Source organism: Paramisgurnus dabryanus, chromosome 13 (assembly GCF_030506205.2).
Source record: "Paramisgurnus dabryanus chromosome 13, PD_genome_1.1, whole genome shotgun sequence".
Taxonomy (NCBI): Eukaryota; Metazoa; Chordata; class Actinopteri; order Cypriniformes; family Cobitidae; genus Paramisgurnus; species Paramisgurnus dabryanus.
The window spans coordinates 19,711,078-19,726,487 of NC_133349.1; the positions used below are offsets into that span (position 1 = coordinate 19,711,078).

The window sequence follows — 15,410 nt, forward strand, 5'->3', positions numbered from 1 at the left end:
ACCCCTAGTCACAAGTAAAACGGTCCAAACCCCGTGTCTCTACGATGTTCTGATGCGGAGATATAAGGCTTTGTTTATTCGGTTGCTAGGGTGCTCAAATTTGGTTGCTAGGGGCGTGGCTTGGGAGTGGCCAATGATGTGCCCAATTGTTACACCCCTAGTCACAAGTAAAACGGTCCAACCCCCGTGTCTCTACGATGTTCTGATGCCGAGATATAACTGTTTGTATTTTATGTTGCTAGGGTGCTCAAAAGTGGTTGCTAGGGGCGTGGCTTAGTAAGTCTGTAAGGATCCTGAGAGACTGATTGGATGCCTGAGTAAAATGAGCCCACCCCCATGTCTCTATGACACTGTGGTGCAAAGATATCCATCCGGGCATTTTATAATGGCAGTCTATGGTATAGGTTGCTAGGGTGCCCAAAATGGTTGCTATGGTAACCTTACACCCCATTGTGGGGGACGTCCTGACAGAGTCTAGCACCCTCTTCAAATTTAGTAACCCACATGTTTCTATGAAATCCTGGCTCGAACCTATGACCCGTCAAAATTTTTGCAATGGTAAGTCTATGGGATTTTGCCCCATTGACTTTTCATTGGGGCACTTTTGGGCACCTCTTACACCCCAGGGGTACAACTTACACCCCATTGTGATCCATGTTCTTACAGAGCCTACCACCCTCTTCAAATGTTGTAACCCACATGTTTCTACAAAATCCTTGAGCGGAGCTATGACTCGTCAAAGTTGGGCGCAATGTTAAGTCAATGGGATTTTTTGGGTGGTTTTTCGCGCCCCTTTCGGAAATCCTGCACCCGATCGCTTATAAAAGTCATAGCACACCTCTCCTCAATAAGCCGGTCGATTTGAGCCCTCTTTCATGGGTCTACGACAAACCGTGCGGGACGAGTTAGGTGCCGAAAAAACGTGCAGATGTAAGAATAAAATATAATAATATCCCTGAGGAATAGTAATAGTGATGCTTTGCATAAATGCAAGCACCACTAATAACTAGATAGGTACATTTCCTGAAGAAAATGTGAAGTGGTGCTTGCCGTGGCAAAATTCGGGGGACAAAATATTCTAAGAGTGATTTTACACGCAGTCACAAGTAAAATGATCCAACCCCGTGTCTCTACAATGTTCTGATGCAGAGATATAAGGCTTTGTTTACTCTGTTGCTAGGGTACTGTATTTGGTTGCTAGGGAAAAAATTGGCATCCACTAGTGATTACCCTCCGAGTCACGAGTCAAACGGTCCAACCCCCGTGTCTCTACGATGTTCTGATGCGGAGATATAAGGCTTTGTTTACTCTGTTGCTAGGGTACTGTATTTGGTTGCTAGGGGCGTGGCTTGGGAGTGGCCAATTATGTGCCCAGTGATTACACTCCGAGTCACAAGTAAAACGGTCCAACCCCCGTGTCTCTACGATGTTCTGATGCGGAGATATAAGGCTTTGTTTACTCTGTTGCTAGGGTACTGTATTTGGTTGCTAGGGGCGTGGCTTGGGAGTGGCCAATGATGTGCCCAGTGATTACACTCCGAGTCACAAGTAAAACGGTCCAAACCCCGTGTCTCTACGATGTTCTGATGCGGAGATATAAGGCTTTGTTTATTCGGTTGCTAGGGTGCTCAAATTTGGTTGCTAGGGGCGTGGCTTGGGAGTGGCCAATGATGTGCCCAATTGTTACACCCCTAGTCACAAGTAAAACGGTCCAAACCCCGTGTCTCTACGATGTTCTGATGCGGAGATATAAGGCTTTGTTTATTCGGTTGCTAGGGTGCTCAAATTTGGTTGCTAGGGGCGTGGCTTGGGAGTGGCCAATGATGTGCCCAATTGTTACACCCCTAGTCACAAGTAAAACGGTCCAACCCCCGTGTCTCTACGATGTTCTGATGCCGAGATATAACTGTTTGTATTTTATGTTGCTAGGGTGCTCAAAAGTGGTTGCTAGGGGCGTGGCTTAGTAAGTCTGTAAGGATCCTGAGAGACTGATTGGATGCCTGAGTAAAATGAGCCCACCCCCATGTCTCTATGACACTGTGGTGCAAAGATATCCATCCGGGCATTTTATAATGGCAGTCTATGGTATAGGTTGCTAGGGTGCCCAAAATGGTTGCTATGGTAACCTTACACCCCATTGTGGGGGACGTCCTGACAGAGTCTAGCACCCTCTTCAAATTTAGTAACCCACATGTTTCTATGAAATCCTGGCTCGAACCTATGACCCGTCAAAATTTTTGCAATGGTAAGTCTATGGGATTTTGCCCCATTGACTTTTCATTGGGGCACTTTTGGGCACCTCTTACACCCCAGGGGTACAACTTACACCCCATTGTGATCCATGTTCTTACAGAGCCTACCACCCTCTTCAAATGTTGTAACCCACATGTTTCTACAAAATCCTTGAGCGGAGCTATGACTCGTCAAAGTTGGGCGCAATGTTAAGTCAATGGGATTTTTTGGGTGGTTTTTCGCGCCCCTTTCGGAAATCCTGCACCCGATCGCTTATAAAAGTCATAGCACACCTCTCCTCAATAAGCCGGTCGATTTGAGCCCTCTTTCATGGGTCTACGACAAACCGTGCGGGACGAGTTAGGTGCCGAAAAAACGTGCAGATGTAAGAATAAAATATAATAATATCCCTGAGGAATAGTAATAGTGATGCTTTGCATAAATGCAAGCACCACTAATAACTAGATAGGTACATTTCCTGAAGAAAATGTGAAGTGGTGCTTGCCGTGGCAAAATTCGGGGGACAAAATATTCTAAGAGTGATTTTACACGCAGTCACAAGTAAAATGATCCAACCCCGTGTCTCTACAATGTTCTGATGCAGAGATATAAGGCTTTGTTTACTCTGTTGCTAGGGTACTGTATTTGGTTGCTAGGGAAAAAATTGGCATCCACTAGTGATTACCCTCCGAGTCACGAGTCAAACGGTCCAACCCCCGTGTCTCTACGATGTTCTGATGCGGAGATATAAGGCTTTGTTTACTCTGTTGCTAGGGTACTGTATTTGGTTGCTAGGGAAAAAATTGGCATCCCATAATGATTACACTCTGAGTCACTAGTCAAACGGTCCAACCCCCGTGTCTCTACGATGTTCTGATGCGGAGATATAAGGCTTTTTTACTCTGTTGCTAGGGTACTGTATTTGGTTGCTAGGGAAAAAATTGGCATCCCATAATGATTACACTCTGAGTCACGAGTCAAACGGTCCAACCCCCGTGTCTCTACGATGTTCTGATGCGGAGATATAAGGCTTTGTTTACTCTGTTGCTAGGGTACTGTATTTGGTTGCTAGGGGCGTGGCTTGGGAGTGGCCAATGATGTGCCCAATTGTTACACCCCTAGTCACAAGTAAAACGGTCCAACCCCCTTGTCTCTACGATGTTCTGATGCCGAGATATAACTGTTTGAATTTTATGTTGCTAGGGTGCTCAAAAGTGGTTGCTAGGGGCGTGGCTTAGTAAGTCTTTAAGGATCCCGAGAGACTGATTGGATGCCTGAGTAAAATGAGCCCACCCCCATGTCTCTATGACACTGTGCTGCAAAGATATCCATCTGGGCATTTTATAATGGCAGTCTATGGGAGATGTTGCTAGGGTGCCCAAAATTGTTGCTAGGGGCGTGGCTTAATAGCTCTGGGACTCTCCTGAGAGACTGATTGGATGCCTGAGTAAAATAAGCCCACCCCCTTGATTCTACGACACTGTAATTCGAAGATATCCCATCAGGAAAATTCTTATTCCCTTATATGGGCATGTTCCCTGACCAATTATAAGTCAATGGGGCACTTTTGGGCGCCTCCTACACCCCAGGGGTACAACTTTCACCCCATTGTGATGTATGTTCTTACAGAGTCTACCACCCTCTTCAAATGTTGTAACCCACAAGTTTCTACCAAATCCTCGAGCTGAGCTATGACCCGTCAAAGTTGGGCGCAATGTTAAGTCAATGGGATTTTTCGGGTGGTTTTTCGTCCCCCTTTCGAAAATCCTGCACCCGATCCCTTATAAAAGTCATAGCACACCTCTCCTCAATAAACCGGTCATTTTGAGCCATCTTTCATGGGTCTATGACAAACCGTGCGGGACGAGTTACGCGCCGAAAAAAGTGTCCAGAATAAGAATAATAAGAATAAGTATGAGGAATAGTAATAGTGATGCCTTGCATAAATGCAAGCACCACTAATAATAATAAGTATGCAAGATAGTAATAGTGATGCTTTGCATAAATGCAAGCACCACTAATAATATCTTTGAGGAATAGTAATAGTGATGCTTTGCATAAATGCAAGCACCACTAATAAAAAGCCCAGTAAGAACAGTACAGCGCATTTTCAATGCACTGTAATAATAATAGATAGTATAACATCATGAGGGGAGGAGGTGGTTTTTATATGCATACCGGTATATGAATATCAATTCAGAGATGGAAACAGGTTGAAATTTTTTTAACATTCTTCTATATAGCACAGGAAGAAATTCACAGAGATCATATGCATTCAAAGAGGAATGGATCACATCAATTTTGTCAAGAAAGAATTTTAAAAAGTCTTCACAGACAGTATTTGATGGCTCAATTTGAGTATATTACTAAGATTAATAATTGAGTTTATAGTGCTAAAAAGAGTTTTTGGGGAATTACGATGACTGGTGATAACATCAGAAAAGAAACTGTATCTTGCTGCTTTTGCTGCCTTTTGGAATTTATCCGGACAGAATTTAAAAATGTCAAAATAGACAGTGAGATGATCTTTTTTCCACTTTCTCTCAGCGTTCCGGCAATATTGTCTGAGATGACGGACAGACTCATTCATCCATGGCTGAGATTTAAGTTTAGGAACCCTCAACTTCACAGGAGCTACAGAATCCAGAATGGAAGTGCAGGAGGAATTAAAACATTCAAGTAGCTTATCCGGACTAGAGGAGTCCGAAGCTGGGAGTAAAGAGTTTACGGCATTATTTTGATAACTGTCTATAAAGAGATTTATAGTTTCAGCATTTATCTCATAGAATATCCTGAGGATTTTGTACTACCCTTACAAAAAACCCACATGAAATTCACATGTGTTTCACATGTGATTCACACAAAAATGTTCAAAAAACACACATTTCACATGGGAATTTGCACATGTGAAATTCATGTGACTTTTCTGTAAGGGTACATAGATCATAAAATGATGTAGTGTTGAATATGATAGGTTTATGATCAGAGAATACATCTGTCACAAGCCAGGGGCTGGCTGCTAGTGGTTAAGCCACGCCCCTTCTAAATTCCCACCTCGAGGAGGTCCCCAAAACCAACCCAATGACCAAACAACAACGAGGAACAGGTAAGTATAAAAAAATATTCTTTATTTGTTTAAATATTTAAAAGATTCTGGGGATTGGGGAAAGGGAAATTAAAACTAATGTCTGGATCTGTCCTCCAAGGGGCCACGAGCAAGTGAGTGACAGGGGGGTGAAAGTTGCGTCGGGGAACGGGCTCCCGCCTCTGGTTCCCTCTGCCCGTGGCATGCTCCTCCTCCTTCCTGGAGGCAGAATAAATCAAATCAGTGTTGGTATAAACTTTCTCTCATCCGTGTACCTGTAGCTAGCTCGAGGCGGTCCACCGCCTATCTCACACAGCTCCTTGCTTGTTGACTCACTCTCCTTCCCTGTTCTCTCTTTCTCCACAGGCTACCGCCGGGACACGAGGACACGGTGGATCGATCTCCGAGGATTCTCTCACCTCTTCACCGACTGCGGCCCTTGGTAAGTATAGGTTTCCTTCCTTACTGTTCCTTTAACACGCGCACGGGTTCTCTCTACTCCTCCACAGATAACTACTGGGGACACAAAGGCACTGTGAATCGGTTTCCAATAGTTTCTCTCACCTCGTCGCTGACTACAGCTTCTGGTACGTTGGGCTTTCCTGAACGGCTTGATATCTCTGCGGTCACGCTGACTCTGTCTCTCTCTCTCTCCACAGAGGACTCTGCGCTGACTACAGCTTAGGGTAGGTATGGCTCTCTTCTCACAGTCCGATATCTCAGCGTTCACGCTGGCTCTTTCTCTCTCTCTCCACAGATGACTGCTGGGACATAAAGGCACAATGCATCGGTCTCCAATGGCTCTCTCACCTCTGCGCTGACTACAGCTTTGGGGTAGGTATGGCTCTCGTCACAGTTCAGTATCTCAGTGCTCACGCTGGCTCTTGCTCTCTCTCTTTCCTCAGATGACTGCTGGGACACAAGGCACAATGAATCGATTTTCCAATGGTTCTCTCACCTCTGCGCTGACTACAGCTTTGGGTAGGTATGGCTCTCTGCACAGTTCAGTATCTCGGTGCTCACGCTGGCTCTTTCTCTCTCTCTTTCCACAGATGACTGCTGGGACACAAGGCACAATGAATCGATTTTCCAATGGTTCTCTCACCTCTGCGCTGACTACAGCTTTGGGTAGGTATGGCTCTCTGCACAGTTCAGTATCTCAGTGCTCACACTGGCTCTTTCTCTCTCTCTCTCCACAGATGACTGCTGGGACACAAGGCACAATGAATCGATTTTCCAATGGTTCTCTCACCTCTGCGCTGACTACAGCTTTGGGTAGGTATGGCTCTCTGCACAGTTCAGTATCTCAGTGCTCACGCTGGCTCTCTCTCTCTCTCCGCAGATAACTGCTGGCTACCGCTTCGAGGGAGGTATGGCTCTCTGCACAGCTCTCACATCACACTCCTCTTCCCTGTTGATTTGGCAGTTTTAACAGGTCATATGTTATTTTAACAGGGTGGCGGACTTACGGTAACTGGCTGCGCGGTGCGTCAGCTAGACTGTGTTTTCCTATGTGACGCCGGGGGCCAAAACCCTCTCGGCGAGCTCGTTGGTCTACAGAGGGGCGAGGACGTCACGCCGGCACACCGGGTCGAGCGCTGCCCTTTCCTCGAGACCCGTTGGTCAATCGAAAACTGGACCGGGGCGCCCTTTCGTCGAGACCTCGGGGCGGCGGATCTCCTTCGCCTCCAACTCTGTGATGATAAAAGGGCACAGGTAAGGTAGCAGTATAGAGGCAATACTCACACACCGTCAATAGCACAGTTCTTCACCGCCACTCCTAAACTCCAATCCGCCGAGCGTTTTGGCTGGGAAAATACTTCGAGACGCCACTCCGTGATTTTAAGACTGGAACACACTCACAGCATATTTATATACAGGTCTTACTCTAAACCGTTCTTCCTCTTCGTCGTCTCAAGAACGAGTGACTGGAGGCGGGGGTACGTCAGACAAGACACAGCAATCTCACTGCAATACACAGCATTACACAGCACCACTCCAAGTGAAAATTTCTACATCCAAGACTCACCCACCACGCTCAGTGCACACAATAGACGCCCGTCTTCCTTCACCTCACTCTGGACGAAGAATATGGAGATGGTAACTTGGCCTAGGGTTTGTTTTCGTCACTGGAGCTGTTTCAGCACAAAGACCCTTTGGCTCACCCACCGCGCTGGTTCAGGGGTAGGGCCACCCGCTCTCTTCCAAAACACTCAAAGAGGTATACAGGTCAAATATATGTACAACACATCCATAAAAAGACTCCGTTACTCACAGCTGCTGTACTTTCTTCGTCCCACGCTCTCCAAGATTTATCTCACACTGCTAGGACTCTAGATGCATAGACAAAGTGGTTTTCAACCACCAACACCACTTTTCCACAATCGTATACTCACAATGATGCGTCTTTCCTTCCTTCGTTTCTTTCATCCAAGGTCAGTATTCGTTTAATTCCTCTACCTATAAGGTCTTCGGTATCTTCATCAATGTAAGGCTATAATCCAACCGAGAGAGAGAGCAGTTACAACAATCCAAAACAGCGTACCCGGTGAGCCCAACTCAGCACACGATACACACCACCAACAGGAATAATAAGCACCCCAACTGTGGTTTAAACTGCTCTCAAATACTCTCCTGAGTGTTGCCATCGTCCAATCACCCGGCGCTCCTCTTAATGACACTCAGCTGTATGTAATTCGGCTGATTACAGCGTTCGCGGCGCTACCGGATGTCCGGTGTTTTCTCTTACCGGTCTGGGCGGAAACATCCGGGCGGAACCAAACTTTCCCAATTTTTGGTTCCGCCTAAAAGATCGTCACTCCTGTGACATCCTCCCCCGCCAATGCATTCTAGTCCCTGGAATGCCTCTGCGTTGTCCACTCACCGTATCGGGCAGGGGGGCGTCCTCGGCTCTCCCGTTGGGAGCGTCTCACGGGTGAATCGGATTCGACTGGCTCGGGTACTACCCCTGGTTGCATCTGGGCCGCCGGAGGTTCAACCGGCTCAGGTGCCAACTCAGGCGGTATCTGGGCCACTGGGGGTTCAGCTGGCTCGGGTACTATCTCTGGCTGTATCTGGGCGGCAGGGGGTAGCGCCGCCACGGGTCGACCTGGTACCACAGCCCATCCTTCCATCCAGGGGGCCGCCGGCACTGGCTCTGTGGGCCCCTCTATCACAGTCTCGGGGTAATTCGGACAGGGGCGAAGCATGTTCCGATGTACTACCCGTTCGGGGCCAGGTTTTCCCTCGGGCCGGATGGTGTACACCGGCTGTCCCGGTCTCTGCTGCTTGCAAACCACATACGGGATGGCCTCCCAGCGGTCGCTCAGCTTTCCCTTTCCTTGCCGCCGGTTATCCCTTGCCAGGACCCTCTCACCTGGTAACAGGGGGGCATCTCGAGCAGTCCGATCATACAATCGTTTGTTCCTTTCTCCTGCCGTCTGTATCTTCCTAGAAACTTGTTCGTACGCAAAGTGTAAGCGCTGGTGATGGCGCCCCACCCACTCCGTCACACTCACTTCTTCCCGGTCTGCTGCTACTCCCAGGACCAGGTCAGTGGGCATCCGTACGTGCCTGCCGAACATCAGGTAAGTAGGGGCATACCCCGTCGTGCTATGAACACTGTTGTTATATGCTTGCAAAAGATTTGGTAAAGCACTCACCCAATCACTCTGCTGTCGTTGATCTAAGGTCCCCAGTAGCCCCAATAGGGTCTGATTAAATCTCTCACAGCTTCCATTTCCCTGGGGATGGTACGACGTGGTGTGGGTTTTGGTACATCCATACAACTGGCATAACTCACGGATTACCTTGGATTCAAAATTTGCCCCCTGGTCGGAGTGCAGGAACTCGGGACATCCAAATGTCTGGAACACATTTCGCCATAGAGCTGTGGCGGTGGTGTTGGCTGTCTGATCGAGCGTCGGGACTGCCCAGGCGTATTTGGTAAACAGGTCAGTGATGACCAGAATATTTTGATACCGGTCCTGAGGGCGGCCCAGCGTCAGGAAGTCCATTGCCATTATGTGGAGGGGGGCTTTCGCGTGGATGGGTACCATCGGTGCTCGGGCCTCTCGTCTAGATTTAAACAGCATGCACCGGGGGCAAGCTTGAATTAAGTTGTGCACAGACGCCTCCAATCCCGGCCAGTAGAAGAACCTACGCAGTAGGGATACGGTCCTCTCCTGTCCTTGGTGTCCCAACTGGTCATGATAGGCTGAGACCAATGCGTTTACCTGGTTGGCTGGCACCACGATCTGGCACACTTCCTCGCCCACTTTCGGATCGCAGGTCTTCCTACAGAGCACCCCCTCCTGTAGCTCCAGCTTCTCCCACTGTCCCAGTAACTTCTTCCCAGTCTCCGTCTGGGCTAGCCTCTCCACCGACGTGGGCCGTCGGCCCTGCTCTACCCACGTCTTCACTTGGCACACGTCCCGGTCCTGGGCCTGCCTTTCTATCCACCGGCGGGGGTCCCACCCCCAATTCCCTGGTGCAGCCTCCTGCTGGCCTCCTGGCGCCTCCACGGCCCCTATCATGTAGCCCTCCTCACGGCTATTCTCCCTTCGATCCCCCTGGCGTCTGGGGCTCTTTCCCTCGGGCAGTCTTGAGAGGACGTCCGCGTTCATGTGCTCTCGTCCAGGCCGATACTGCAGCTTGTAATCGAAGTTGGCCAGCTGAGCCACCCATCGCTGTTCCACGGCCCCCAGCTTCGCCGTCTGCAAATGTACTAGAGGGTTGTTATCTGTGATGACTGTTACCTTAGCTCCCCAAAGGTAGTCCTTGAACTTTTCGCTCAGGGCCCACTTCAGGGCCAGCAGTTCCAGCTTGAAGGAGCTGTAATTTGCGTCGTTCCTCTCTGCCGGATGGAGACTCCGGCTCGCAAAAGCGATCACCCGCTCTGTTCCTTCTTGCCGTTGGGCCAATACTGCCCCCAATCCCAGGTTGCTCGCGTCTGTATATAAGACAAAAGGTTCAGAAAAATCAGCATACGCCAAGATGGGGGCCTGTAACAACTCCTGCTTCAGCCTCTGAAAAGCCATCTCACAATCTTTGTCCCAGTTAATAGGGGGCGACCCACGGCCCCGGCTTCGTCCCGTGCCAACCAGCAACTGGTTAAGGGGCTTGGCAATCTTTGAGAAGTCCTTAATAAATCGCCTATAATATCCCACGAATCCCAGAAAGGATCGTACTTGCCTCACAGTCTTAGGCGCGTCCCACTCCTTCACTGCCGAGACTTTCTCGGGGTCCACGGCCACCCCCGCTGCGCTGACCACATGGCCCAGGAACTTCACTTCTCCCGCAGCAGGTGGCATTTGTCCGGCTGCAGCTTCAGCCCGTACCTTTCCATGGCTCGGAAGACTTCCTCTAGGTGCCGGAGGTGGGAATCGAAATCTGGGGAATACACAATCACATCATCCAGATATACCAATACTGACTCCATCAACTGACCTCCAAGACAACGTTGCATCAAGCGTTGGAAGGTGGCCGGAGCGTTGCAGAGTCCGAAGGGCATCCGGTCCCATTCGAATAGTCCGAACGGGGTCGTGAAGGCGGTCTTCTCCCGGTCGGCCTCGGCTACTTGCACCTGCCAATATCCACTGGCCAGATCTAAGGTGGAGTACCAGGCTGACTGCGTGAGGCTAGCAAGGGAGTCTTCGATTCGTGGTAAGGGGAAGGCGTCTTTCTTGGTTACCAGGTTCAGCTTGCGATAGTCCACACAGAACCTCCAGGCTCCCGTCTTCTTTTGTACGAGCACGATGGGGGCCGCCCAGGGACTGCTACTCTCTCGGACAATGCCCCGGCCCAACATGCCCTGCAGGAGTGTACGTACTTCCGCATACAAGGTAGGTGGGATCGGTCGATATCTCTCCCTACTCGGCCCTGCATCCCCGGTGGGGATGTGGTGTTCCACCACCCTGGTGCACCCGTAGTCCTCATCGTGCCTCGCAAACACATGTTGCCACTTTCGAAGGAGTGCCTGCAGTTTCTGTGTCTGTACCTGTCCCAGGTCGTCCCCTTGCAGTGACTCACCCGCTAGGTGTCTTGGCACACCTCCCTCCTGGCTACTCGCCGGGGCATCCAACTGGGTCAGGGCCACCTCGATCACAGTGGGGCACACCTGACGAAAACTGACGTCCCTCTCTTCCCTCACCTGGTGGGGTGTGACCGTCGTCAGCCGGGCCAGTCGTTGATGCCGGTGTAGCTGTACTGCATAGGGGTGCTCGTTTCGTACCCTTACCGGGATTCTCCCCCGGTGGACCGCCGCTAGTCCCCGTGCTACCTCCACTTGTGGGCAGTCTGTATGTGGCTCTACCAACACCCACTCCTCTGGGCTTGTTTCTCGAAGGGGCACTCTTGCCCATACGATAGCCTCACTCCTAGGGGGAATAGACAAAGCAAAACGACACATTACTCTTCCCACTTCCTCCCGATTTCTACGCACCTGGTTCATTTGGACCCGACGGCAGTCGGCCACTACACGCTCCCACTTGGGTCTCTCGGTGGGTGAAATCCTCGGACCAGGCCTAGCCTGGAATATCTCCTCCCAGCATTCGGAGAGGACATTCATGCCCAATAGGGCTCGGTGGGCGCCCAAACACCTATCTTCAACAATGATCACACCTTTCTGGGGGACGACCACCCCATGCACTTCAAGATCCGCCAGGCGATAGCCAATGTAGGGGATTTCTAGGCCGTTAGCGCCTTTCAACGTCAGCCAGGGGGCCTCTGTTCCTCGTGTTCCTTCCTGTCCGAATATCTCCTTGGAGAGGCTTTCTGCGAACATCGTTACCTGTGAGCCCGTGTCTACCAGGCACTGAACCCATTTGCCACACACTTTTACTTCTGCCACCGGGCTATGCCCGATCATCTGCTGCCTAGAGCTGTCCCTCCTTCCCGGGTCTTCTCGAGGGGTCCCGGCCACACGACCCACTGTGGCCGGTCGTCCTAAAAACCCCCTTCAGATGCCCTGCGAGGCCCACACTGACGACTGTAATGTCCAGGCTCACCACAACGATTGCAAATTGGTCGTCCCTGGTCATCCCATTCGAAACGGGGTCGATTATAACTGTTTGGGCGTCCCGGCGGCTCTCGGCTCCTCTCCGAGTATACTCGCCCTCGGGGTGCCGGCCTTGGCTCCTCCCGCGCCCTACCTTGGCGCAGCTCTCCCAGAAGAGTTTTGGATAATTCTGACATCTGCTCCCGGACATCCTTCAACAGTTCGACTTTTAGAGCCTGCTTCCAATCCGTGCGTTCTGGTGGTGGTGGCACACTCTCGTTTACCGCTGCACATACTGGGGTCTCACTCACCTCGACCTCGTCGCCCTCTAAGGCTAACGCCTCCTTCCTTAGATCTTCAAATGTGAGGTCGGGGTCTCTGCGAAACTGGACCCTCAAACTCTGTCTCACGGGGCCCTCTTTCATCCCCAGGAGGAATTGGTCGCGCAGCAAAGTCTCGCCATCTCCCAATCCATGGTCGCGGCGGGCCTGTAGCCGGGTGAACTGTTCTCCCAGTCTCAGGGCAAAAGCTCTAATGGGTTGTCGGGGGCCTTGTTTACTGTTGAAGAATTGGGAACGGAGGACAGCTACGGGGGTGTGGTCACCATATTGCTCGGTAAGGAACTGAAATATAGTTTGGGCACTGGCTCGGACAGCTTCAGGGGCGGCCTGTACTTCTCGCCGCGCTTCTCCCTCTAAGGAGTTTAACACGAACTGGAGCCGCTGGGCTACACTAAGGCTTTGCAGGTCGGCTAAATACTCCAACTGGGCCTTCCATTCCGTTAGTCGTATTCCCGACTCTATCCCTCCATACTTTTGGACCCAAGGGCTACCCATAAAGACAGGCACCGCACGGGGTTGGGCTGCGGGCCCCGCGTTGTCGGTCATTGGGCTAGTCTGGTTACTCAACTCGAGGTGGGGCCCTGCCGACTACGCCAAAATCTGTCACAAGCCAGGGGCTGGCTGCTAGTGGTTAAGCCACGCCCCTTCTAAATTCCCACCTCGAGGAGGTCCCCAAAACCAACCCAATGACCAAACAACAACGAGGAACAGGTAAGTATAAAAAAATATTCTTTATTTGTTTAAATATTTAAAAGATTCTGGGGATTGGGGAAAGGGAAATTAAAACTAATGTCTGGATCTGTCCTCCAAGGGGCCACGAGCAAGTGAGTGACAGGGGGGTGAAAGTTGCGTCGGGGAACGGGCTCCCGCCTCTGGTTCCCTCTGCCCGTGGCGCGCTCCTCCTCCTTCCTGGAGGCAGAATAAATCAAATCAGTGTTGGTATAAACTTTCTCTCATCCGTGTACCTGTAGCTAGCTCGAGGCGGTCCACCGCCTATCTCACACAGCTCCTTGCTTGTTGACTCACTCTCCTTCCCTGTTCTCTCTTTCTCCACAGGCTACCGCCGGGACACGAGGACACGGTGGATCGATCTCCGAGGATTCTCTCACCTCTTCACCGACTGCGGCCCTTGGTAAGTATAGGTTTCCTTCCTTACTGTTCCTTTAACACGCGCACGGGTTCTCTCTACTCCTCCACAGATAACTACTGGGGACACAAAGGCACTGTGAATCGGTTTCCAATAGTTTCTCTCACCTCGTCGCTGACTACAGCTTCTGGTACGTTGGGCTTTCCTGAACGGCTTGATATCTCTGCGGTCACGCTGACTCTGTCTCTCTCTCTCTCCACAGAGGACTCTGCGCTGACTACAGCTTAGGGTAGGTATGGCTCTCTTCTCACAGTCCGATATCTCAGCGTTCACGCTGGCTCTTTCTCTCTCTCTCCACAGATGACTGCTGGGACATAAAGGCACAATGCATCGGTCTCCAATGGCTCTCTCACCTCTGCGCTGACTACAGCTTTGGGGTAGGTATGGCTCTCGTCACAGTTCAGTATCTCAGTGCTCACGCTGGCTCTTGCTCTCTCTCTTTCCTCAGATGACTGCTGGGACACAAGGCACAATGAATCGATTTTCCAATGGTTCTCTCACCTCTGCGCTGACTACAGCTTTGGGTAGGTATGGCTCTCTGCACAGTTCAGTATCTCGGTGCTCACGCTGGCTCTTTCTCTCTCTCTTTCCACAGATGACTGCTGGGACACAAGGCACAATGAATCGATTTTCCAATGGTTCTCTCACCTCTGCGCTGACTACAGCTTTGGGTAGGTATGGCTCTCTGCACAGTTCAGTATCTCAGTGCTCACGCTGGCTCTTTCTCTCTCTCTCTCCACAGATGACTGCTGGGACACAAGGCACAATGAATCGATTTTCCAATGGTTCTCTCACCTCTGCGCTGACTACAGCTTTGGGTAGGTATGGCTCTCTGCACAGTTCAGTATCTCAGTGCTCACGCTGGCTCTCTCTCTCTCTCCGCAGATAACTGCTGGCTACCGCTTCGAGGGAGGTATGGCTCTCTGCACAGCTCTCACATCACACTCCTCTTCCCTGTTGATTTGGCAGTTTTAACAGGTCATATGTTATTTTAACAGGGTGGCGGACTTACGGTAACTGGCTGCGCGGCGCGTCAGCTAGACAGTGTTTTCCTATGTGACGCCGGGGGCCAAAACCCTCTCGGCGAGCTCGTTGGTCTACAGAGGGGCGAGGACGTCACGCCGGCACACCGGGTCGAGCGCTGCCCTTTCCTCGAGACCCGTTGGTCAATCGAAAACTGGACCGGGGCGCCCTTTCGTCGAGACCTCGGGGCGGCGGATCTCCTTCGCCTCCAACTCTGTGATGATAAAAGGGCACAGGTAAGGTAGCAGTATAGAGGCAATACTCACACACCGTCAATAGCACAGTTCTTCACCGCCACTCCTAAACTCCAATCCGCCGAGCGTTTTGGCTGGGAAAATACTTCGAGACGCCACTCCGTGATTTTAAGACTGGAACACACTCACAGCATATTTATATACAGGTCTTACTCTAAACCGTTCTTCCTCTTCGTCGTCTCAAGAACGAGTGACTGGAGGCGGGGGTACGTCAGACAAGACACAGCAATCTCACTGCAATACACAGCATTACACAGCACCACTCCAAGTGAAAATTTCTACATCCAAGACTCACCCACCACGCTCAGTGCACACAATAGACGCCCGTCTT

General features: G+C 50.7%; 1 protein-coding gene across 1 annotated transcript in view; it reads left to right on the top strand.

The window, feature by feature from the left end:
• LOC135743154 (uncharacterized) overlaps window positions 1–15,410 on the top strand; it is a 77,315-nt gene that overhangs the window by 43,216 nt on the left and 18,689 nt on the right. The window lies entirely within an intron of this gene.